Source organism: Salmo trutta, chromosome 30 (assembly GCF_901001165.1).
Source record: "Salmo trutta chromosome 30, fSalTru1.1, whole genome shotgun sequence".
Classification (NCBI taxonomy): Eukaryota; Metazoa; Chordata; class Actinopteri; order Salmoniformes; family Salmonidae; genus Salmo; species Salmo trutta.
Window position 1 is genome coordinate 38,457,210 of NC_042986.1, and position 24,275 is coordinate 38,481,484.

The 24,275-nt window shown below is 44.3% G+C and overlaps 2 protein-coding genes across 8 annotated transcripts in view; one reads left to right on the forward strand and one right to left on the reverse strand.

The window, feature by feature from the left end:
• The window catches only part of LOC115168636 (solute carrier organic anion transporter family member 4A1), a 64,250-nt gene that overhangs the window by 35,282 nt on the left and 4,693 nt on the right, over window positions 1-24,275 (reverse strand). For 2 of the 7 annotated variants that reach the window (XM_029724082.1, XM_029724084.1), the window contains exon 1: window positions 14,470-14,774. The exons of the other annotated variants lie outside the window; for them this stretch is intronic. The gene's annotated coding sequence lies outside the window, so the exon portion shown is untranslated. Of the gene's footprint in view, window positions 1-14,469; window positions 14,775-24,275 lie in introns of those variants that run through there. 7 annotated transcript variants of the gene reach the window in all.
• The window catches only part of LOC115168770 (extensin-like), a 30,896-nt gene that overhangs the window by 2,208 nt on the left and 4,413 nt on the right, over window positions 1-24,275 (forward strand). The window lies entirely within an intron of this gene.

The following is a 24,275-nucleotide window of genomic DNA, read 5'->3' on the forward strand; positions in this document are numbered from 1 at the left end:
AAAGACTGAGGTATCCCAGGTTCTAAGCCTGTCTCTCCAAGCCTCTTAAAGGCACACGCTGAGACGGCACAATGCCCAACCCTGACAGCTGGAACGGCCCACCACTACAGTCGCTAATCCACCTGGGTAACTAGCTAGAGCTTACCACCACCTCCCATTGGCCACCTTACCAGACCCAGACCCCCCCCACCCCCCCGCTGTATTATACAGTATAATATAACATCATACCCGCTGTATAATATAACATAATATCATATAATAACCACTGTATTATACAGTATAATATAATATAACATAATATCATTTAATAACCACTGTATTATACAGTATAATATAATATAACATAATATCATATAATAACCACTGTATTATACAGTATAATATAATAACATAATATCATATAATAACCACTGTATTATACAGTATAATATAACATATCATATAATAACCACTATTATACAGTATAATATAACATCATATCATATAATAACCACTGTATTATACAGTAATATACTATTTTCGGCTCACACATCTCAGGGATCAGAGGTTAAAAGGTCAATTGCAAACAATGGTAACTAGTGTAAATACAACCTCATTAATTGAACAGATATTCACTAGAGCAGAACAGTTATGTTGTAATGTGAATAGAGAACTGAATAGCACTACAGCTCTTCTGGAGTGATTTATCACATTCACACCGTTGAAACCTGCTTAGTGTGTGTGTGTGTGTCTTCAGACATGACCTTTGACCTCTGTTAACCATGAGGCCCTGTGGATAATCCTCCTAATGTGGCTGCCCTACACAATGTGTTAACATCCTCCACTTTCCTGCATGACGGTGTGTCACTCTCTCTGGTAGTGAAACCACAGAGTCAATCGAGATAAGGACCGAAGTAAAGCAAGGCTGCGTCCTATCAACAACCCTCTTCTCCGTCTTCCTGGCTGGAATGGGTCACCTGACAGATAGCAGATTGTCCAGAGACATAAACATCACCTACAGGACAGATGGGAACATATTCAATATCATCCGTTTTAGAGCCAAGTCAAGAACCACAACCACTTCTGTGAGAACCTGCTCATAAGCTGACCTCCAGACCATCATTAACATATTTAAAGAAGCATACATCAGGATGGGTCCAACACTCAACACCAGCAAAACAAATATCCTCAACCAGCAAGCTCCAGGAGCACACCTGCCACCCACCAAGATCACTGCCAACAATGCAATAGTTAAAAAACAATCCCAGTTTCCCACACCTACAGTAGGTACAGTAGCCACCTTTGCTGCAATATGCTACACTAGCTAGTGCTGCCTTTGGTAAACTCAGAAACAGGGTCGTCCAGGATCACGACATTACCACCAGGACCAACGTAGATGTGTATACCTCCATGATCATCCCTACCCTGCTATACGGTGTGGAAACCTGGACCGCATATCGAAAACACATTAAACCCCTTGAAAGGGTCCACCAACGCTGCCTCAGGAAAATACTTAACAACTACTGGGAAGACAGAGAAACCAACATCAGTGTCCTGCAGAGATCCAACTCCTCCGGTATAGAAGCCATCGTAATGAGACATCAACTCCTCCGGTATAGAAGCCATCGTAATGAGACATCAACTCCTCCGGTATAGAAGCCATCGTAATGAGATCCAACTCCTCCGGTATAGAAGCCATCGTAATGAGACATCAACTCCTCCGGTATAGAAGCCATCGTAATGAGACATCAACTCCTCCGGTATAGAAGCCATCGTAATGAGACATCAACTCCTCCGGTATAGAAGCCATCGTAATGAGATCCAACTCCTCCGGTATAGAAGCCATCATAATGAGACATCAACTCCTCCGGTATAGAAGCCATCGTAATGAGATCCAACTCCTCCGGTATAGAAGCCATCGTAATGAGACATCAACTCCTCCGGTATAGAAGCCATCATAATGAGACATCAACTCCTCCGGTATAGAAGCCATCGTAATGAGACATCAACTCCTCCGGTATAGAAGCCATCATAATGAGACATCAAGTCCTCCTGTATAGAAGCCATCATAATGAGACATCAAGTCCTCCGGTATAGAAGCCATCGTAATGAGGCATCAAGTCCTCCGGTACAGAAGCCATCGTAATGAGACATCAACTCCTCCGGCATAGAAGCCATCGTAATGAGACATCAACTCAGATGGGCAGGTCACCTCGTGAGGAAAACAAATCTTCTACTCACAGCTCAGGGATGGATACCGTGCCCCAGGAAGACAGAAAAAGCATTTCCGTAACAACCTCAAAGCACACCTCAAGTAAGGCCATGTGAATCCACATAATCTGACAATCCCCGACCCCACTGAGACAAGATCTGACCGTCCCTGACCCCACTGAGACAAGATCTGACCATCCCGACCCCACTGAGACAAGATCTGACCATCCCCGACCCCACTGAGACAAGATCTGACCATCCCCGACCCCACTGAGACAAGATCTGACCATCCCTGACCCCACTGAGACAAGATCTGACCATCCCCGACCCCCCTGAGACAAGATCTGACCATCCCCGACCCCCCTGAGACAAGATCTGACCATCCCCGACCCCACTGAGACAAGATCTGACCATCCCCGACCCCACTGAGACAAGATCTGACCATCCCCGACCCCACTGAGACAAGATCTGACCATCCCCGACCCCACTGACAAGATCTGACCATCCCCGACCCCACTAAGACAAGATCTGACCATCCCCGACCCCGCTGAGACAAGATCTGACCATCCCCGACCCCACTGAGACAAGATCTGACCATCCCCGACCCCACTGAGACAAGATCTGACCATCCCCGACCCCACTGAGACAAGATCTGACCATCCCCGACCCCACTGAGACAAGATCTGACCATCCCCGACCCCACTGAGACAAGATCTGACCATCCCCGACCCCACTGAGATAAGATCTGACCATCCCCGACCCCACTGAGATAAGATCTGCAAGTCACGGATCGGCCTGTTTAGCCATCTCCAGAACCATGTCCAGCCAGACCCAAACAACAACCCTGAACCGTGATAACTGGAGGGAAACGACACTGGACTACGAGGGATCCCAAAGGATGGTCTCTCTCCATCTCTAAAACACACACTGACCAGAGGTTATGTAAAATAAACCAGTCTAATATGTGCCTCGACTTCCTCTCCCTAACCAGCTGAAACAGACAGGTGTTCCCTGAGTGTCACTTTACAGGTTAAATCAAAGCTGCTGCTTTCAGGATCCTCAAAACAAATCATTATACTGGAGCCTCTGCCCAGAGTCCACATAGGTAATACCACAAAGCTGATATCCACAGCCGTGATGACATCACAGTTTTTGTCTACATACACTACAGGTCAAAAGTTTTAGAACACCTACTCCTTCAAGGGTTTTTCTTTATTTTTACTATTTTCTACATTGTAGAATAATAGTGAAGACATCAAAACTATGAAATACCACATATGGAATCATGTAGTAACCAAAACATTGATAAACAAATCAAAATATATTTTATATTTGAGATTCTTCAAAATAGCCACCATTTGCCTTGATGACAGCTTTGCACACTCTTGGCATTCTCTCAACCAGCTTATCCTGGAATGCTTTTTCACCAGTCTTGAAGGTGTTTCCACATATGCTGAGTACTTGTTGGCTGCTTTTTCTTCACTCTGCAGTCCGACTCATCCCAAACCATCTCAATTTGGTTGAGGTCGGGGGATTGTGGAGGCCAGGTCATCTGATGCAGCACTCCATCACTCTCCTTCTTGGTAAAATAGCCCTTCACAGCCTGGAGGTGTGTTGGGTCATTTTCCTGTTGATTTTCCTGATAGTCCCACTAAGCCCAAACCAGATGGGATGGCGTATCGCTGCAGAATGCTGTGGTAGCCATTCTGATTAAGTGTGTCTTGAATTCTAAATAAATCAGACAGTGTCACCAGCAAAGCACCCCCACACCATCACACCTCCTCCTCCATGCTTTACAGTGGTAAATACACATGCGGAGATCATCCATTCACCCAAACCGCGTCTCACAAAGACACGGCGGTTAGAACCAAAAATTTCAGATTTGGACTCCAGACCAAAGGACAGATTTCCACCGGTCTAATGTCCATTGCTCGTGTTTCTTGACCCAAGCAAGTCTCTTCTTATTGCTGTCATTTAGTAGTGGTTTCTATGCAGCAATTTGACCATGAAGGCCTGATTCACAGTCTCCTCTGAACAGTTGTTGAAATGTGCCTGTTGAACTCTGAAGCATTTATTTGGGCTGCAATTTCTAAGGCTGGTAACTCTAATGAACTTGTCCTCTGCAGCAGAGGTAACTCTAATGAACTTGTCCTCTGCAGCAGAGGTAACTCTAATGAACTTGTCCTCTGCAGCAGAGGTAACTCTAATGAACTTGTCCTCTGCAGCAGAGGTAACGCTAATGAACTTGTAAGTTTCTCTTTGCTTATTTGAGCTGTTCTTGCCATAATGTGGACTTGGTCTTTTACCAAATAGGGCTATCTTCTGTATACCACCCCTACCTTGTCACAACACAACTGATTGGCTCAAACGCATTAAGAAGGAAAGAAATTCCACAAATTAACTTTTAAGATGGCACACCTGTTAATTAAAATGCATTCCAGGTGACTATCTCATGAAGCTGGTTGAGAGAATGCCAAGAGTGTGAAAAGCTATCATCAAGGCAAAGAGTGGCTACTTTGAAGAATCTCAAATATAAAATATATTTTCATTTGTTAATACTTTGTTTGGTTACTACATGATTCCTTATGTGTTATATCATAGTTTTGATGTCTTCACTATTATTCTCCAACGTAGAAAATAGTAAAAATATGAGTAGGTGTTCTAAAACGTTTTGACCGGTAGTGTACATACCTAACCACACCTAATGTCCTAACAATACTGTATGAAGTAATGGCACTGTTGAGGTGTGGTACTGTTCAAATCAAATCCAACTTTATTTACCACATGCACCGAATACAACAAGTGTAGACTTTACCGTGAAATGCTTACTTACAAGCCCTTAATTAACCAACCAAGTGCAGTTCAAGAAGAAGAAAATATTTACCAAGTAGGCTAAAATTAAAAGTAATAATAAAAAGTAACACAATAAGAACAACAATAAGGAGGTTATATACAGGGGGGTACAGGTACCAAGTCAGTGTGCAGGGGTACAGGCTAGTTGTACATGTAGGTGGGGGTGAAGTGACTATGCATAAGTAACACGGGGGGGGGGGGGGGAAATGGGGGGGAAAAAAAAGTATGAAATGTATGCATTCACTACTGTAAGTCGCTCTGGATAAGAGTGTCTGCTAAATGACTAAAATGTAAAATGTAACAAACAAACAGCGAGTAGCAGCAATGTACAAGAGGGGGGGTGTCAATGTAAATTGTCCGATGGTGATTTTTATGAAGTGTTCAGCAGTCTAATGGCTTGGGGGTAGAAGCTGTTAAGGAGCCTTTTGGTCCTAGACTTGGCGCTCCGGTACCGCTTGCCGTGAAGTAGCAGAGAAAACAGTCTATAACTTGGGTGACTGGAGTCTCTGACAATTTTATAGGCTTTTCCTAGGTCCTGGATGGCAGGAAGCTTGGCCGCGGTGATGTACTGGGCCGTTCGCATTACCCTCTGTAGCGCCTTACGGTCAGATGGCGAGCAGTTGCCACACCAGGCGGTGATGCAACCAGTCAGGATGCTCTCGATGGTGCAGCTGTAGAACCATTTGAGGATCTGGGGACCCATGCCAAATCTTTTCAGACTCCTGAGGGGGGAAAGGTGTTGTCGTGCCCTCTTCACGACTGTCTTAGTGTGTTTGGACCATGATAGTTCGTTGGTGATGTGGACACCAAGGAACATGAAACTCTCGACCCGCTCCACTACAGCCCCGTCGATGTTAATGGGGGCCCGCTTTTTCCTGTAGTCCACGATCAGCTCCTTTGTCTTGATAAGAAAACAGAAAAAGATGACAACCTTCAGCAACTTGCTATGATGATTGCAGATATAAGGGCATACGGAGGGGAGCCAGACCAGAACAATCCTATTAAATCCTAATGAAATCTTATTGAGCGGTTGATTGATGGCCAAGTGGAGATATCCTCATTTCCCTCAGACCATTGCTATTCTCACTGGTCTGGAGAGAGATAGTTAGATGAGGATCCTGGAAGTGAGTTCTGGTGTGAATGGATGGGGGCGAGCAGGGAATGTTTTTCTGGGGTGTTGAGGTATGCTTGTGTATGTTTGTTTAGGATGAAAAGGTTAGACCGTTAAGGATGTGGTTAGAGGGGTGGATAAGTAGGTCTGTAGAAAGTCCAGGGAGCAAACTGCCCCCTGCTACTTCTCCCAGGTCAAAATGTATGTCTGAAGAGAAACATACAGTACTTACAAGGTGTTTCCTGACTGTGAGAGAGAAAGAGAGAGAGTGAGACAACTTGCCTAGATTAGTCTATGATTAGAATTCTGGGGCTGGGAGGAAAACACTTGAGCCAACGTTCACATTGAGCCATGGCCTGATATCCATTATTGTTGGTTTGTGTCCCAGTGCTTCAGATATAAGAAAAACAAGGGCCAAACTTGAGATTTGGCCAACCTAGTGTTTTACAGACCTGTGATATCTATTGGGCTCCCCGAGTCATTTCATTTTCTACATCAAAGTGAGTTCACTCTGGTACCGCAGGGCAAGCAGTACCGGAGCGCCAAGTCTAGGTCCAAAAAGCTTCTTAACAGCTTCTACCCCCAAGCCATAAAACTCCTGAACATCCAATCAAATTTCTACCCAGACTATTTGCATTGCCCCCCGTCCCCTATTTTACGCTGCTGCTACTCTCTGTTGTTATCTATGCATAGTCACTTTAATAACTCTACCTACATGTACATATTACCTCGACTAACCGGTGCCCCCACACATTGACTCTGTACCGGTACCCCCTGTATATAGCCTCACTATTGTTATTTTACTGCTGCTGTTGAATTATTTGTTACTTTTATTTTCTATTTTTACATAACACTTATTTTTCTTAAAACGGTGTTGTTGGTTAAGGGCTTGTAAGTAAGCATTTCACTTGTAAGGTCTACCTGTTGTATTTGGCGCATGTGACAAATACAATACAATTTGATTTGATTTGAAATGAGGACCTCAAAAACAAATCATATCTCAGATAAATAAGCAACAGGACTAGCGGTCCTCATTCTCAAGAGGTAGAGTCACTCTCTCACAGAGAACAGGTACCTGTTTTTAGAAGAGAAGCACTTTCACTAACAATAGTACACACAACCTCCGTTCCTCAGATAAAACAGAGTAGTAGGTATCCATGTCCAATGTTGGGGAAGTTACTCTGCACATACAATCTAACTACCAATTACTTCACATCGCAAGACGTTGAGCTACAGTAAACCAATCATTACGAGATTAAGGGGTATCATTTGTTTAACTTAAGTTACTTAGAAAAAGCAGTTCACTATATCAAAACTACCTGGTAAAAAAAAAGAATGATATCTAAATCCAAATGTCATATAATACAAAGCAGCAGATAAAAGAAATGACAGAGAGCACTTTCTTTCTTTCTGGTGCTGATGAGAAGAAAAAATAGGAAGTTCTCTTCTGCACTGTTCAACTAATCCAGTAAATGTGTAGGAAGAGTTAAGATTAACGTGCGAATGAGGAAGACAGCATCAAAGGCTCTATTTTCATTTACCCTGAAAACCAGATGCATCTGGTTTCTACCGACCCGGTGAGGGTGACAGGGTAGTGACATCTGTGTGACAGCAAGAGAGTAATTACTTCGCACAATGGTCAGATAGAGAACAACAAATAAGGGTTATGTTATGTTTTCTTGTGAAAGATGTAGTGGGCAGTTCCATTAGTTAGACTACACCAGTAGTTAGCTACACCAGTAATTAGCTACACCAGTAGTTACCTACACCAGCAGTTACCTACAATAGCAGTTACCTGCACCAGCAGTTACCTGCATCAGCAGTTAGCTACACCAGCAGTTAGCTACACCAGTAGTTAGCTACACCAGCAGTTAGCTACACCAGCAGTTAGCTACACCAGCAGTTAGCTACACCAGTAGTTAGCAACACCAGTAGTTAGCTACATCAGTAGTTAGCTACACCAGTAGTAAAATACACCAGCAGTTAGCTACACCAGCAGTTAGCTACACCAGTAGTTAGCTACACCAGCAGTTAGCTACACCAGCAGTTAGCTACACCAGCAGTTAGCAGCACCAGTAGTTAGCAACACCAGTAGTTAGCTACATCAGTAGTTAGCTACATCAGTAGTTAGCTACACCAGCAGTTAGCTACACCAGCAGTTAGCTACACCAGTAGTTACCTACACCAGTAGTTACCTACACCAGTAGTTACCTACACCAGTAGTTACCTACACCAGTAGATAGCTGCACCAGTAGATAGCTGCACCAGTAGTTACCTACACCAGTAGTTACCTACACCAGTAGTTACCTACACCAGTAGTTACCTACACCAGTAGTTACCTACACCAGTAGTTAGCTATACCAGTAGTTAATTATACCAGTAGTTAACTGCACCAGTAGTTAACTGCACCAGTAGTTAGCTACACCAGCAGTTACCTCCACCAGTAGTTAGCTACACCAGTAGTTACCTCCACCAGTAGTTAGCTATTGCAGCAGTTACCTACACCAGTAGTAAAATACACCAGCAGTTACCTACATCTGTAGATACCTACACCAGCAGTTAGCTACACCAGCTGTTAGCTACACCAGTAGTAAAATACACCAGCAGTTACCTACATCTGTAGATACCTATACCAGCAGTTAGCTACACCAGCAGTTAGCTACACCAGCAGTTAGGTACACCAGTAGTTAGCTACACCAGCAGTTAGCTACACCAGCAGTTAGCTACACCGCTACATGGCTAAAAACTACTTTCCTGCACTGTCGGTGACATAGTCATTTTTAGGTTGTAGTTTGGTAATATGGTACAGGAACTTGACGCTGACCCTGGACAGACTGAGGGGAAAATATCAAACTAAACATATTTGAAAAACAATAATTTGTGAAAGTACTGTATGATAACCAACCAAGGTACAGCACACTAAGACTGTTGTCTTTCACCCCCAGTTAACTCAATGCTTCCTGGGAGGTTAAGGCAGCAAACAGCAAACCTACTATTTCCATGAGATCAAGCCTTGATAATGATCCCCCCATTGTGTTTAGTCTACAAGGAACACTATTAAAACCCCAGGATTCCTTCATCTCTGTGTGGCCACAGAGGTAGTATTGTTCTTCATACTGTTTATCTATATACAGTTACATCCTTACTGTACGCCCAAGAAAAATGTGTACAAGGATGGTTTACGAGGATGACATCCATTGTGTATACTGCCACCCAGATTGAGCACTTAGAGCCAATTCTGACTAACCTCAGCACAAACAGTAAGTTCTGACTAACAATCCTCACTGTGTTTACATACAGTTGAAGTCGGAAGTTTACATACACCTTAGCTAAATACATTTAAACTCAGATTTTCACAATTCCTGACATATAATCCTAGTAAGAAATCCTTGTTTTAGGTCAGTTAGGATCACCACTTTATTTTAATAATGTGAAATGTTAGAATAATAGTAGAGAGAATTATTTCTTTCAGCTTTTATTTCTTTCATCACATGTTTACATTCACTCATAGTATTTGGTAGCATTGCCTTTAAATTGTTTAACATGGGTCAAACGTGTCGGGTAGCCTTCCACAAGCTTCCCACAATAAGTTGGGTGAATTTTGGCCCATTCCCCCTGAAAGAGCTGGTGTAACTGAGTCAGGTTTGTAGGATCCTTGCTCGCACACACTTTGTCAGTTCTGCCCACAGATTTTCTATGGGATTGAGGTCAGGGCTTTGTGATGGCCAATGCAATACCTTGACTTTGTTGTCCTTAAGCCATTTTGCCACAACTTTGGAAGTATGCTTGGGGTCATTGTCCATTTGGAAGACCCATTTGCGACCAAGCTTTAACTTCCTGACTGATGTCTTGAGATGTTGCTTCAGTATATCCACATAATTTTCCTTCCTCATGATGCCATTTATTTTGTGAACCAGGTCTTGGCTGATTTCCTTTGGTAATTCCATGATGTCAAGCAAAGAGGCACTGAGTTTAAAGGTAGGCCTTGAAATACATCCAGAGGTACACCTCCAATTGACTCAAATGATGTCAATTAGCCTATCAGAACCTTCTAAAGCCATGACCTCATTTTCTGGAATTGTCCAAGCTACTTAAAGGCACAGTCAACTTAGTGTATGTAAACTTCTGACCCACTGGAATTGTGATACAGTGAATTATAAGTGAAATAATCTGTCTGTAAACAATAGTTGGAAAAATTACTTCTGTCATGCACAAAGTAGATGTCCTAACCGACTTGCCAAAACTATAGTTTGTTAACAAGAAATGTGTGGAGTGGATGAAAAATGAGTTCTAATGACTCCAACCTAAGTGTATGTAAACTTCTGACTTCAACTGTACGTAGGTGTACCAGTATGTAACTCATAGAGGAGCAGCACCAGTATGTATCTCATAGAGGAGCAGCACCAGTATGTAACTCATAGAGGAGCAGTACCAGTATGTATCTCATAGAGGAGCAGCACCAGTATGTATCTCATAGAGGAGCAGCACCAGTATGTATCTCATAGAGGAGCAGCACCAGTGTGTATCTCATAGAGGAGCAGTACCAGTATGTATCTCATAGAGGAGCAGTACCAGTATGTAACTCATAGAGGAGCAGTACCAGTATGTATCTCATAGAGGAGCAGCACCAGTATGTATCTCATAGAGGAGCAGCACCAATATGTAACTCATAGAGGAGCAGTACCAGTATGTATCTCATAGAGGAGCAGCACCAGTATGTATCTCATAGAGGAGCAGTACCAGTATGTAACTCATAGAGGAGCAGTACCAGTATGTAACTCATAGAGGAGCAGTACCAGTATGTAACTCATAGAGGAGCAGTACCAGTATGTAACTCATAGAGGAGCAGTACCAGTATGTAACTCATAGAGGAGCAGTACCAGTACATGAGCTCATAGAGGAGCAGCACCAGTATGTAACTCATAGAGGAGCAGTACCAGTATGTATCTCATTGAGGAGCAGCACCAGTATGTAACTCATAGAGGAGCAGCACCAGTATGTAACTCATAGAGGAGCAGCACCAGTATGTAGCTCAGAGGAGCAGTACCAGTATGTAGCTCATAGAGAAACAGCACCAGTATGTAACTCATAGAGGAGCAGTACCAGTATGTATCTCATTGAGGAGCAGCACCAGTATGTAACTCATAGAGGAGCAGCACCAGTATGTAACTCATAGAGGAGCAGCACCAGTATGTAGCTCAGAGGAGCAGTACCAGTATGTAGCTCATAGAGAAACAGCACCAGTATGTAACTCATAGAGGAGCAGTACCAGTATGTAACTCATAGAGGAGCAGTACCAGTATGTAACTCATAGAGGAGCAGTACCAGTATGTAACTCATAGAGGAGCAGCACCAGTATGTAACTCATAGAGGAGCAGTACCAGTATGTATCTCATAGAGTAGCAGTACCCGTATGTATCTCAGAGGAGCAGCACCAGTATGTAACTCATAGAGGAGCAGTATCAGTATGTATCTCATAGAGGAGCAGTACCCGTATGCATCTCATAGAGGAGCAGTACCAGTATGTATCTCATAGAGTAGCAGTACCCGTATGTATCTCATAGAGGAGCAGCACCAGTATGTAACTCATAGAAGAGCAGTATCAGTATGTATCTCATAGAGGAGCAGTACCCGTATGCATCTCATAGAGGAGCAGTACCCGTATGTATCTCATAGAGGAGCAGCATCCTGACTAGAGCATGATAGCGAATCAGAAGTTGACCAGTACACATCAGAGTAATCTGACGCACACACACACCACACAGTCACACACCACACAGTCACACACACCGCACAGTCACACACACACACACCGCACAGTCACACACACACACCGCACAGTCACACACACACACACCGCACAGTCACACAGTCACACCCCACATAGTCACACAATCACACACCACACAGTCACACACACTGGAGGGACAAATGGATAAACACTTCAAAATAAGTTAGGTACAGTAGAGTAGACAAACTGACAGACAGATAGACAGACATGGCACAGCAGGTATACAACTACCAGAAAGACAGTTGGACATATGAACAGCAGGCTGTCAGAGATGTTGGCTGAGGCTGAGGCAGAACCCCAGGCCCTGGAGACACAGTGGCAGAACCCCAGGCCCTGGAGACACAGTGGCAGAACCCCAGGCCCTGGAGACACAGTGGCAGGACCCAAGGCCCTGGAGACACAGTGGCAGAACCCAAGGCCCTGGAGACACAGTGGCAGAACCCAAGGCCCTGGAGACACAGTGGCAGAACCCAAGGCCCTGGAGAAACAGTGGCAGAACCCCAGGCCCTGGAGACACAGTGGCAGAACCCCAGGCCTTGGAGACACAGTGGCAGAACCCCAGGCCCTGGAGACACAGTGGCAGAACCCCAGGCCCTGGAGACACAGTGGCAGAACCCAAGGCCCTGGAGACACAGTGGCAGAACCCAAGGCCCTGGAGACACAGTGGCAGAACCCCAGGCCCTGGAGACACAGTGGCAGAACCCCAGGCCCTGGAGAAACAGTGGCAGAACCCAAGGCCCTGGAGACACAGTGGCAGAACCCAAGGCCCTGGATACACAGTGGCAGAACCCCAGGCCTTGGAGACACAGTGGCAGAACCCAAGGCCCTGGAGACACAGTGGCAGAACCCAAGGCCCTGGAGACACAGTGGCAGAACCCAAGGCCCTGGAGAAACAGTGGCAGAACCCCAGGCCCTGGAGACACAGTGGCAGAACCCCAGGCCCTGGAGACACAGTGGCAGAACCCCAGGCCCTGGAGACACAGTGGCAGAACCCAAGGCCCTGGAGACACAGTGGCAGAACCCCAGGCCCTGGAGACACAGTGGCAGAACCCCAGGCCCTGGAGAAACAGTGGCAGAACCCAAGGCCCTGGATACACAGTGGCAGAACCCCAGGCCTTGGAGACACAGTGGCAGAACCCCAGGCCTTGGAGACACAGTGGCAGAACCCCAGGCCCTGGAGACACAGTGGCAGAACCCAAGGCCCTGGAGACACAGTGGCAGAACCCAAGGCCCTGGAGACACAGTGGCAGAACCCAAGGCCCTGGAGACACAGTGGCTGTCTGTCTGTCCCTCTCCAACACCCGGGCTGTGACACATCTCATACAGCTACACTCTCTCTGTCTAAACAATACGTCACACTGTATGTCTCAGTACCCCATTTTTAACCGACTCTCCCTCTCACACCCACTGTGCTGTACCTGTGTCTGTCTATTCATCAGTCCTCTGTGTGTCTTAGAGCGTCTGGGTGCCTGGGGTATAAGGCAGGGCCAATCTAAAACACATGGGGCATACAGGACTCATTCCTTTATTATGCTGGATAGGGCAGCAGTTTTCTGTTATCACTAGCCAGATACCTATATCAGTTCAACAGACATCTACAGTACTCTGCTACATAATGTTTCTGCAGGCTATGCATGATTTAACAGCCTGGTCTCATAGACCGGACGTAACATAGTAAACGGAAATCCGGACCACCCAAATGAGTATGATATGTTACATTTGGTATAGTTACATAAGACAGAAGGTTACTTAAGACAACATCTAAAGTAGAGTGGTTGGGTCGGGATGGATGGGTGAAGACGTAACGGGAACATCTAGCAACCCAAAGATTGCATGTTCGAATCTCTTCACGGACAACTTTAGCATTTTAGCTCAACCTCCCCTTAACCCCAACCTTAACCCTAACCTAGCTAATGTTACCGTTAGCAACCTAGCAAACGTTAGCCACAACAAATTGTAAATCATAACATATCAACATGAAATGCATGATGGACATCCACAGATTAATACATACCATACAAAACGTAACATCTGATACTAATTGGAGTGTCCCGGATTTAGGATTACTATGTTACGTCTACCCTGATTACAGGTTGGATTTAATGAAATATCAACATGGCCAGAAAAAGAATTTGAAAAATGAAGATTGAGTTTTTGTCACGAGGTAGGAAATAGTCCCCAGCCCCACATTTCCAATGTTGTAGTGCATCTCCTTAGCTACAATTTACACAAATGTCCTCTTGTTATGCACGTTACATTGTAAACACGTGAAACACTGACAGTGTTAACACTGACAGTAGCAGTAGTGACACGGTGTCCAGGGAGCCCTTTGGAATCTTACATCCAGTAAGTTGATGTTATAACAATTTACTGCTTCATTATGAAATATACATGCAATACAACTGTCTGCCATTAAACTGACCTACATATTTGTACTCGGGTAAATCTACCAGTTGATTCAGTCAAGTGACACTGTATTCAGAGATTTTGCATGTGAGTAAGAGCTATTAAAAAACACACACACCAAGTCAGAGTAAGTGATCTTCAGTTGTACTTTCCTTCTCCTCTAGATTATTTTCCTCCAATAGATGTTGTCTTTCCTTTCCTCTTGTGTTTCTATGTTCTCCACACAGCAGACGAGATCAGGTTTCAGGTGAGTCGTTGGGTACATCCACATTCACAGAGATAAAATACATTCCCTTAGCGGGGAAATCCTCAAAGTATCGCTACCCAAATGCTCCCCAAACAGCAGCAGCAGTAGTTTCAGAAGCATTAGAGTTGAAACGTTCAGTATTTTTCAATGACACCTTTCTATCCTTTAAAAATAAAAAAAAGTTGACCTTTGAACTTCCTGGTACTTGCTCAGGAGTGCAGATGAGTCAGACAGGTGTGGCTGGGCTGTGTCAGGAGGCTCCAGGTACATATAGTCCCAGTGTGGTTAAAGTTATTCATACTATCCTTAATAGACGGATTTCATTGACACCCAGATATAGCAGCCAGTGTAGGATGTCGTCCTGTACAGACAGGTGTCAGTGGGATACGCCCTGTCCCAGCATCCCAGCCTTGCAGCCTTGCAGCTCAGCGCAGTAACAGTACACCCCACAGGGGTCATCTCACTCTATGGGAGCTAATAGAACTCGGCAAGGCAGGAACTGACCCAATACTGGCTTTCTGCTTCACTGCTGCTCACAGGGCAAACATCACCCTGCAGGCACGCTCTTTTAACTCTCACCTCCCCTGTCTGCACCCCTGTGCTATTTGTTTTTGGGGGCTGAGAGTCAGAAAGGGGGACACACCAATTAATCCTTCCTCAGATATAGAGACTGTTATAGAGTTCATCATGTACACGTGCGACTCCTCTACTGTGTGTGTGTGTGTGTGTGTGTTAGTTGGTTCTTCTATCATTGTAGGGACCAGAAATCCCAAAAAGTCCCCACAAGGACAGTAAAACAAGGACACGTATTTTTCTTTTCCTATGTCCCCATGAAGACAAAGGCTATTTTAAGTGTAGGGGTTAGATTTAGGGTTAGAGTTACAATTAGGGTTAGGGTAAGGAGTTAGTGGTTAGGAGTTAGTGATTAGGGTTAGGAGTTAGTAATTAGTGTTAGGAGTTAGTGTTAGTGATTAGTAGTTAGTGGTTATATGATGCATGCACACACACACACACACACACACACACAAATTAAACTCTCCTGCCCTACTTCTCCAGACAGACAGGCTTGCCAGAGCTCGCTGCCTCCTGTTGGTCTGTCAGATCGCAGGTGAAACCGACTGGAAGAAGACCTAGAGAGTCAGCCTATCAGACGTCTCCAAGCCAGACTTGCCCTTATATGAGCTTCGTGAGGAGGTAGGAGAGGTCACCATGACGATGATGCTAATTAAGAGCCCTTGCCTGCTGACCTTGACGAGCGTGCCTCAACCACAGACAGCATGAAAAGAAAGTAAGAGAAAACGAACAAGACCCCTCAGTGAAGTACCGTCAGAGACAGCAGGATGTAGGTCAACCATCTGAACGATCATGGAGGGCGGCGGAGACAATGAACCTGTCACTCGAGGGCCTTTCCAAGAACTACGTATCAGAAGTAGACATTTGTTCCATTATCTGAAACGGCACTTCACTTTTTCTAAACGGTTCTGTGAATTAGTCATCTCTCGGATAACACTTCTGGGAAAATCTGCAAATGTAAGAACAGGAAGCATGTGACCACATCTGAACTATTACCTTTATGTCATTCATCTTGTTGTTATATGTCCTAATGTGTTCATCTTGTTGTTATATGTCCTAATGTGTTCATCGTGTTGTTATATGTCCTAATGTGTTCATCTTGTTGTTATATGTCCTAATGTGTTCATCGTGTTGTTATATGTCCTAATGTGTTCATCGTGTTGTTATATGTCCTAATGTGTTCATCGTGTTGTTATATGTCCTAATGTGTTCATCTTGTTGTTATATGTCCTAATGTGTTCATCTTGTTGTTATATGTCCTAATGTGTTCATCTTGTTGTTATATGTCCTAATGTGTTCATCTTGTTGTTCCTATCAAACAAATACACATCTTAAAGTGCTAACAAGTCTCACCTCAGCTAAGTACTGTAAAATGAATCTAACATAATGAAAAAATGTTTTAGTTGCGCTTGTATGGGGCCACTTGTATGGGGCCACTTGTATGGGGCCACTCAACAACCAGACTTTGATTTGCCTGTTGTAGTTATGTGAAAGGACAGGAATGGTCCAGTGAAAATGGCTTTGAACAAAGTCAAGTAGCAGCCAGCGGGACATTGTGAGTTCTCAAACGAAGGCCATTGCCAAGTTATTCCACCTGGCCTGACATACACCCACTTGGTCAAGTTATGTGGGACAGGCCCCTCTTCAGAAAACTCTTCTGAATGAATTGTGCAGTGTAGAGGTTGACCGATTAATCGGAATGGCCGATTAATCGGGCCGATTTCAAGTTTTCATAACAATCGGTAAATCTGCATTTTTTTTTACACCGATCATGGCCGATTACATTGCACTCCACGAGGAGACTGCATGGCAGGCTGACTACTTGTTATGCGAGTGCAGCAAGAAGCCAAAGTAAGGTGCTAGCTAGCATTAAACGTATCTTATAAAAAAACAATCAATCTTAACATAATCACTAGTTGCCTTCCCTGTGGCTCAGTTAGTAGAGCATGGTGTTTGCAACGCCAGCATGGTGTGTGCAACGCCAGGGTTGTTGGTTCGATTCCCACGGGGGGCCAGTACAATAAAAAAAATAAAAAATGCATGAAATGAAATGTATGCATTCACTACTGTAAGTCGCTCTGGATAAGAGCGTCTGCTAAATGACTAAAATGTAAATGTTAAACTAGTAATATCAACCATGTGAAGTTATCTAGCTTGTCCTGCGTTGCATATAATCGATGCGGTGCCTGTTAATTTATCATTGAATACCAGCCTACTTTGCCAAACGGGTAATTTAACAAGCGCATTCGCGAAAAAAGCACTGTCGTTGAACCAATGTGTACCTAAACATCAACGCCTTAATTAAAATCAACACACAAGTATATATTTTTAAACCTGCATATTTAGTTAATATTGCCTCCTAACATGAATTTCTTTTAACTAGGGAAATTGTGTCACTTCTCTTGCGTTCTGTGCAACAGGCTCAGGGTATATGCAGCAGTTTGGGCCGCCTGGCTCGTTGCGAACTGTGTGAAGACTATTTCTTCCTAACAAAGACAGCCGACTTCGCCAAACGGGGGATGATTTAACAAAAGCGCATTTGCGAAAAAAGCACAATCGTTGCACGAATGTACCTAACCATAAACATCAATGCCTTTCTTAAAATCAATACACAGAAGTATATATTTTTAAACCTGCATATTTAGTTAAAAGAAATTCATGTTAGCAGGCAATATTAAACTGGGGAAATTGTGTCACTTCTATTGCGTTCAGTGGAAGCCGAGTCAGGGTATATGCAACAGTTTGGGCCGCCTGGCTCGTTGCGAACTAATTTGCCAGAATTTTACATAATTATGGCATAACATTGAAGGTTGGGCAATGTAACAGCAATATTTAGACTTATGGATGCCACCCGTTAGATAAAATACGTAACGGTTCCGTATTTCACTGAAAGAATAAACGTTTTGTTTTCTAAATGATAGTTTCCGGATTTTACCATATTAATGACCTAAGGCTCGTATTTCTGTGTGTTATTATGTTATAATTAAGTGTATGATTTGATAGAGCAGCCTGACTGAGCGGTGGTAGGCAGCAGCAGGCTCATAAGCATTCATTCAAACAGCACTTTACTGTGTTGGCCAGCAGCTCTTCACAATGCTTCAAGCATTGCGCTAAGACTTCAAGCCTATCAACTCCCGAGATTAGGCTGGCAATACTAAAGTACCTATTAGAACATCCCATAGTCAAAGGTATATGAAATACAAATGGTATAGAGAGAAATAGTCCTGTAATAACTACAACGTAAAACTTCTTACCTGGGAATATTGAAGTTAAAAAGAACCACCAGCTTTCATATGTTCCCATGTTCTGAGCAAGGAACTTTAAACCAAATTGAACATGTTTCATTATTTATTTGAAACTAAATTGATTTTATTGATGTATTATATTAAGTTAAAATAAAAGTGTTCATTGTTCATTAAGTATTGTTGTAATTGTCATTATTACAAATATATATATATATATATATATATAAAAAAAATCGACCGATTAATCGGTATCGGCTTTCTTGGCCCTCCAATAATCGGTATCGGTGTTGAAAAATCATAACCGGTCGACCTCTAGTGCAGTGTACTTTAGACAACAACATGAAAATAGGCCTCAGTGAATACCACGGTACTATTGCAGATGTCATTAAAATAGCTACAGTAGCCTACATGAGGAAATGAACGAGGACGACAGGAAGATGATTTGAAATAAAGGTTCTTAATGTCAATGATTAAAAATAGACAGAAGAGATGCTGGGTCACTACAGCACACTCCCACACACTCACACACAGACACACAAAGTCGCCATTACCAGCAGCTTACCATACATCACACAGTGAGAGAGGTTGTATGGTACGACCTTCAAGGAAATAAACACAGACAAAACAAGTGAACATGCAAACACATGCAAACTTGTACAGTATCTAACATACCACACGTCACCTACTTGTTGTGTGCATCTACTGACATGTACGTGTTACTGATACAGACACACACACTACATGTTAATGTTTTTAAATGTATCTAAGTATTTTGCCTGTAATGTGTTTTTCGTTATGCGTCGGACCCCAGTAAGACTAGCTGTCACCATTGGCGACAGGTAATATTGATCCTGATCTGTATGCACACTGACAGCTGCCTTATTTGTCAAGCTATTTAAAGTCAGTTATTTCCATTTTATTTCATGCCGATGAAGATATGGAACTAGGGTGGCGTCGACAGTAGAGTGTTTGACAAAGCGTTGCAGATACCAGTAAAGCTATAAAAGGTGTCATGTTAATAAAGAATGTATACACAACTTCTTGTCTGATAACCAAACTAGACACTATATCAATTCTTCTAAGTTCACCCAGTCATGTAGAGTTCACCCAGTCAGGTAGAGTTCACCCAGTCAGGTAGAGTTCACCCAGTCAGGTAGAGTTCACCCAGTCATAAAGTTCACCCAGTCATAAAGTTCACCCAGTCATAAAGTTCACCCAGTCATATAATTCACCCAGTCATGAAGTTCACCCAGTCATAAAGTTCACCCAGTCATAAAGTTCACCCAGTCATGAAGTTCACCCAGTCATGAAGTTCACCCAGTCATATAGTTCACCCAGTCATAAAGTTCACCCAGTCATAAAGTTCACCCAGTCATAAAGTTCACCCAGTCATAAAGTTCACCCAGTCATGAAGTTCACCCAGTCATAAAGTTCCCCCAGTCATATAATTCACCCAGTCATAAAGTTCCCCCAGTCATATAATTCACCCAGTCATAAAGTTCACCCAGTCATATAGTTCACCCAGTCATATAATTCACCCAGTCATGAAGTTCACCCAGTCATAAAGTTCACCCAGTCATGTACATATATTTTAGTTTAGATTTTATGTACATATTACACACATAACTCTCTCTTTCTCTCTCGCACACACACACATTTATGATATCCGGGTTGACTCATAACTACAGTCCTCGTGGTTATATCCGCTGGGCTGGCGGGTTTAGGCTAATTAAATATTGTGTGGATGAAGGGCGGGTGCTTGGCGGGTGGATTGAATAAATAATGTTGTAATGTATCTTTCTTGTGCAATTTCTATCTATGAGCTACATTGAGGTTTTCTTTCATTATTTGAGGCTCTCTGGTATTAGTCAGTAAGCTTAAGCTTCAGGGCCTAACTGTACGCACGCCAAATAGCATACACACCAATCGCCAAATGCTTTTGGGAACGGGCAGAGAAAGTTGAGGTTGAACCACGCAGGCAAAAAAGGAGTTTAATTCAACAAGAGGTAAGCTGCTGAAGGAGAGTTTAAAATAAGAGAATGGAGGGCCAGAAAGGTCATGTTTGGGAAAGATCAGCTGAAGTGGTTAAAGAGGATGATAGCAGTGGTATGTTGTTATGTTAGACACTGTACAAATTAGACAGTCACAAGATGGGACTTCAAATAGGCCTATTGCACGTCAAGGGAACTGTAGCCTTCTGTTTAAATGGAACTGGACATCTGGACACTGACTGTAGCTCCATAACCTCTCACATAGCCTTAATATTAAAATGGGACTGACAGCATTTTAGCAACATGAAATCACATTAAAATGTGTTCATATACAACCAACAAGGTACAAATCTGTCGTTCTGCTCCTGAGCAAGGCAGTTAACCCCACTGTTCCCCTGAGCAAGGCAGTTAACCCCACTGTTCCCCTGAGCAAGGCAGTTAACCCACTGTTCCCCTGAGCAAGGCAGTTAACCCACTGTTCCCCTGAGCAAGGCAGTTAACCCACTGTTCCCCTGAGCAAGGCAGTTAAACCACTGTTCCCCTGAGCAAGGCAGTTAACCCACTGTTCCCCTGAGCAAGGCAGTTAACCCACTGTTCCCCTGAACGAGGCAGTTAACCCACTGTTCCCCTGAGCAAGGCAGTTAACCCCACTGTTCCCCTGAGCAAGGCAGTTAACCCACTGTTCCCCTGAGCAAGGCAGTTAACCCACTGTTCCCCTGAACAAGGCAGTTAACCCACTGTTCCCCTGAGCAAGGCAGTTAACCCACTGTTCCCCTGAGCAAGGCAGTTAACCCACTGTTCCCCTGAGCAAGGCAGTTAACCCCACTGTTCCCCTGAGCAAGGCAGTTAACCCACTGTTCCCCTGAGCAAGGCAGTTAACCCCACTGTTCCCCTGAGCAAGGCAGTTAACCCCACTGTTCCCCTGAGCAAGGCAGTTAACCCCACTGTTCCCCTGAGCAAGGCAGTTAACCCACTGTTCCCCTGAACAAGGCAGTTAACCCACTGTTCCCCTGAGCAAGGCAGTTAACCCCACTGTTCCCCTGAACAAGGCAGTTAACCCACTGTTCCCCTGAACAAGGCAGTTAACCCACTGTTCCCCTGAGCAAGGCAGTTAACCCCACTGTTCCCCTGAGCAAGGCAGTTAACCCACTGTTCCCCTGAGCAAGGCAGTTAACCCCACTGTTCCCCTGAGCAAGGCAGTTAACCCCACTGTTCCCCTGAGCAAGGCAGTTAACCCACTGTTCCCCTGAGCAAGGCAGTTAACCCACTGTTCCCCTGAGCAAGGCAGTTAACCCACTGTTCCCCTGAGCAAGGCAGTTAACCCACTGTTCCCCTGAGCAAGGCAGTTAACCCACTGTTCCCCTGAGCAAGGCAGTTAACCCACTGTTCCCCTGAACAAGGCAGTTAACCCACTGTTCCCCTGAGCAAGGCAGTTAACCCACTGTTCCCCTGAACAAGGCAGTTAACCCACTGTTCCCCTGAGCAAGGCAGTTAACCCACTGTTCCCCTGAGCAAGGCAGTTAACCCACTGTTCCCCTGAGCAAGGCAGTTAACCCACTGTTCCCCTGAGCAAGGCAGTTAACCCCACTGTTCCCCTGAGCAAGGCAGTTAACCCACTGTTCCCCTGAACAAGGCAGTTAACACACTGTTCCCCTGAGCAAGGCAGTTAACCCACTGTTCCCCTGAGCAAGGCAGTTAACACACTGTTCCCCTGAGCAAGGCAGTTAACCCACTGTTCCCCTGAGCAAGGCAGTTAACCCACTGTTCCCCTGAACAAGGCAGTTAACCCACTGTTCCCCTGAGCAAGGCAGTTAACCCACTGTTCCCCTGAGCAAGGCAGTTAACCCACTGTTCCCCTGAGCAAGGCAGTTAACCCACTGTTCCCCTGAGCAAGGCAGTTAACCCACTGTTCCCCTGAGCAAGGCAGTTAACCCCACTGTTCCCCTGAGCAAGGCAGTTAACCCACTGTTCCCCTGAACAAGGCAGTTAACCCACTGTTCCCCTGAGCAAGGCAGTTAACCCACTGTTCCCCTGAGCAAGGCAGTTAACACACTGTTCCCCTGAGCAAGGCAGTTAACCCACTGTTCCCCTGAGCAAGGCAGTTAACCCACTGTTCCCCTGAACAAGGCAGTTAACCCACTGTTCCCCTGAGCAAGGCAGTTAACCCACTGTTCCCCTGAACAAGGCAGTTAACCCACTGTTCCCCTGAGCAAGGCAGTTAACCCACTGTTCCCCTGAACAAGGCAGTTAACCCACTGTTCCCCTGAGCAAGGCAGTTAACCCACTGTTCCCCTGAGCAAGGCAGTTAACCCACTGTTCCCCTGAGCAAGGCAGTTAACCCACTGTTCCCCTGAGCAAGGCAGTTAACCCCACTGTTCCCCTGAGCAAGGCAGTTAACCCACTGTTCCCCTGAACAAGGCAGTTAACACACTGTTCCCCTGAGCAAGGCAGTTAACCCACTGTTCCCCTGAGCAAGGCAGTTAACACACTGTTCCCCTGAGCAAGGCAGTTAACCCACTGTTCCCCTGAGCAAGGCAGTTAACCCACTGTTCCCCTGAACAAGGCAGTTAACCCACTGTTCCCCTGAGCAAGGCAGTTAACCCACTGTTCCCCTGAACAAGGCAGTTAACCCACTGTTCCCCTGAGCAAGGCAGTTAACCCACTGTTCCCCGGGCGCCAAAGACGTGGATGTCGATTATGGCAACCCCCCGCACATCTCTGATTCAGAGGGTTGTGGGTTAAATGCGGAAGACACATTTCAGTTGAATGCATTGTTCTACAACTGACTAGGTATCCCCCTTTCCCTTTGTAATTTTTTTTTTTACTTAGATATTTTAACGTTTTCATAAATTCATAGCATATTTGAGAATGACATATAGTAAGGCATTTGTGAAAATTATATTGCAATATAGAGTGGGACAATTAATAGACACTGCAGTAAGTAAAACGGAATAAAAACCTCGGTCCTGTCCAGTCTACACAAAAAGGTGTGCCATAGCCAATCAGAGTTACAGCAGGCCTATATGTAAATAAGACATTTGCCACACGGGCCTGTTATCAATCACTTTGAACTGGACTGTGTGTTTACAGGCAGTAGCAACAGCGTAACTTCAGATCATTTGAACACATTCACCAAAAGCCACTAAAACAAAAAACGATATGAGGGGAAAAAGTCGATCACTCACCTACTCCTCCAATGACATGATATTCTCCCAGCAGCTAGCTAGCTAACGTTAGGCTCCATGTTTTTAGCTTGCTAAATAATTAGCTCGCTACGTAAATAGATACGCTAGCCCAGGGTTGTCAAACTCAATCAGCGCACGAACCATATCGAAAAGAAAAAAAACACAATGAATTTGCGTTTTAACATATTAAAACAAAAGAGATAAATAATATTTGTCCTTTGCTGCTATGCTCGCAGATGTACATAATATGCTGCGACCCCCTAATCAAAAAGTATTTAATAACTACGAATAACCAAAAAACGGAGCTATAGGTTGTTGTAACGTTTAAACTTTTTGGTTTGTCTTGGCGGGTTTTACTCACCAGCCAAGCTTCTGGGAGAGCGCGATGGTTCCCTGTTCATTAGCATGTCAACTTAAACCACGTTTTCACGGTTGAATGGTACATTGTGGTATGGTGCATTGTGGTATGGTGCATTGTGGTATGGTAGCCGTTGTAGTTGAGTCGCCAACCTAGGATACAGCTCAAATGGTGCTATAATAGGCCAACATGTTTCTATTTTATTGTAGGTTTTGTTTTTTGGTTATTAATTGTCAAGCTTTAAAAAATGAAGCCAGACTGCAACATTTTAGTAGCTTAACTAGGACCTTTGGCACCTGTGTCTGTACACGTTCTATCTGCTGCA